Genomic DNA, 2,894 nt, shown 5'->3' with positions numbered 1-2,894 from the left:
ATCAACATATAAAGAATACTGTACCGAAGGAGGAATTGCACGGCCAATGGAATTAAGTTTGACGATAAAAAGAGTGACACTCAGCACGCCCCCCTGAGGGACTCCATTTTCCTGTAAAAACTCCTTAGAGAGAGTTTTTCCCAGCCTCACGCGGAATGTACGGTGCTGCAGGTAACTCTGTATAACACTCAACATTCGGCCACGGAAACCAAGATCGAACAAATCCTGCAGTATGCCGTAACGCCAGACCGTGTCGTATGCCTTCTCCAAATCAAAGAAGACGGAGAGACACTGTTGCCTGTTGACAAACGCCTCACGTACGAAGGTCTCAAAGCGGACGAGATGATCGACAGTGGACCGTGCTGAACGAAAGCCACACTGGAACTTATCAAGGCAGTTGTTTCGTTCTAGGAAAAACATCAGTCTCTTGTTAATCATCCTTTCTAGTGTCTTGGAAAGACAGCTAGTTAGGGCTATTGGTCTGAAGCTAGATGCACAAGAGGGATCTTTTCCGGGCTTCAGCACTGGTATAACAATAGCAATCTTCCAAGAGGATGGAATGTGGCCCTCGAGCCAAACTCTATTAAAAAGGTACAAAATTAGCTCCATAGTGGATGGATGAAGATGTTCAAGCATTTTATAATGAATACCATCTGGTCCAGGGGCAGTTTCTTTGGGATAAAGAAGTGCCATTTGAAGTTCATATAATGAAAATAGAGTATTATAGGGTTCGTGCGTGCCACCTGATGTGTTAACAGCTTTTTTTCTGCATTTATCTTGTGTCGCTGAAACGTCTGAGTATAATGTTGGGAACTGGAGACATACTCGAAATGCTCGCCAAGGATGTTGGCCTGTTCCTCAAGACTTGCAGGACACACTCCATTTCGACTCAGGAGTGGGACAGTGAATGCCCGGTAAGAGCCGTCAATTTTATGTACGCGATCCCAGACTTCCTTCGCGGGTATAGTGCTGTTAATTGAGGAAGCGTACCCTCTAAAACTTTTTTTCTTTGCTTGTCTTCGAATCCACCTCGCCTGGGCCCTTTTTCTTTTAAATTCAATTAGATTGTTTGCTGTAGGGTAGCGCCTAAAAATACCCCAAGCTCGATTTTGTTCTTTTTTGGCCAAACGGCAATCTTTGTTCCACCAGGGCTTAGGTCTTTTGGGTAGATGCGAGGACGTCATGGGGATGGAAAGAATGGCAGCCTGTAAAATGTGGTGAGTGATATGTTCAGTGGCTCTATCGATATCGAGATCGTCAAGTGATGTGTATGCCAAAAGAGACGATTCTTTGAAAGTTGACCAGTCGGCGTTTTCAAATTTCTATCGAGAAGAGCGCGTAGGGACTGCTATGGGAAGATGGTTAAATTCTAAAATGATGGGAAAGTGGTCACTTCCGTGAGGATTCGGGATGACCTTCCATGAAAACAAGGGGAATAATGATGGGTGACAAATAGATAGGTCAATGGAAGTGAAAGTGTGAGTTGTTGAACTAAAATATGTGGCTTCATCTGTGTTAACTAGGCAGAATCCCGAAGAAAGAAGAAAGCGTTCAATGAGAGCCCCTCTGGGATCTCGTCTGCCACTTAACCCACAAAGGATTGTGTGCATTAAAATCTCCCAAAAGCAGAAAAGGTGGTGGGAGCTGGCTAACAAGGTCTTCAAGCTCTTCAATCTTTAGCTGATAACTGGGGGGTATATATATGGAACATACTGTAATTAAACGATCTAACAAAATGCGGGCTGCCACAGCCTCCAGCGAAGTCTGCAGAGTCACTTCGCTACATGGGGTTGAGCGTTGCACTACAACTGCAACGCCTCCAGATGGATGAACGGCTTGTAACCGGTCCTTGCGAAACACCTGGAAGTACTTTAATATATTAGTGTGGCTCGCTTTTAAATGTGTTTCCTGCAAGCAAAATGCAATGGGGCCGTGATCGTCAAGTAGCTGGCTCACATCATCATAGTTAGGAAGGAGGCCTCTACAGTTCCACTAAAGAAAAACGGACATTGATATTTTAAAAGGAAGTCAGAATATATATACATATATATATATATATATGTACCAGAGAAAGCTAGAACATAAATTTACGGGGCTTTTGGTGCCTCAACACGTGGAATTGTTTTTTTCTTAGAAGTGTCCTTTGGTCGTCCTACAACCTCAGAGGAGACCAGAGGAGGAGACTCTGTTTCAGGGAGAGACTGGTCGTCTTCAGAGAGCGGTAGGCTCTCGTCCATTTTTTCATCCGGCGAGAGCGTTGGGCCCTTGGGCGGAGGAGGAGGTTGTTCTGTCCGCCTGGGCTTCAGGTGGCTGCAGGAAGCACGAGGAGAGAGCCCTCGACCCCTGCCAGAAGGGCCAGCTAGGGCCGCTGATGGCACCTCTGGTACCTTGGAGGGAGTGGTACCCTCCTTGGAGGGTACAGCACCCTTGGAACATGAAGGTGACTGAGTGTGCGTCACCTTCAGAGGTTCGGAAGGGGACCCCTGTGGAGAGGACAGGTCTTCCGAAGAAGTCTGTGTCTCCACAGATGCCGTAGACAGTGGGGGTCCCCTCAACACTGCCTGGGCATAAGAACCCCTTGCCTGAAAGGCAAGCTGTTCTTTGGCTGCTTGATAGCTAAGGTTATGTTTTACTTTAAAAGTCAGGACATCTTTTTCCTCTTTCCATTTTGGACAGGAGCGAGAAAAAGCAGGGTGAGCTCCGCTACAGTTCACACATTTGACTTCATTTTCGCAGATGTCTGCTACATGGTCAGTACCACCGCACTTTCCACATGTTTCTCGGCCTCGGCAGTTTCGGGAACCATGCCCGAAACGTTGGCAGCGGAAACACCGCTGAGGATTTGGGATGAAAGGGCGGACTCTACAGTTCAAGTACCCTGCCTTCACGGTGGA

The sequence above is a fragment of the Ixodes scapularis genome, unplaced genomic scaffold (assembly GCF_016920785.2).
Source record: "Ixodes scapularis isolate PalLabHiFi unplaced genomic scaffold, ASM1692078v2 ptg000597l_1___fragment_1__unscaffolded, whole genome shotgun sequence".
Taxonomy (NCBI): domain Eukaryota; kingdom Metazoa; phylum Arthropoda; class Arachnida; order Ixodida; family Ixodidae; genus Ixodes; species Ixodes scapularis.
Note: the sequence above shows the minus strand (reverse complement) of the source record.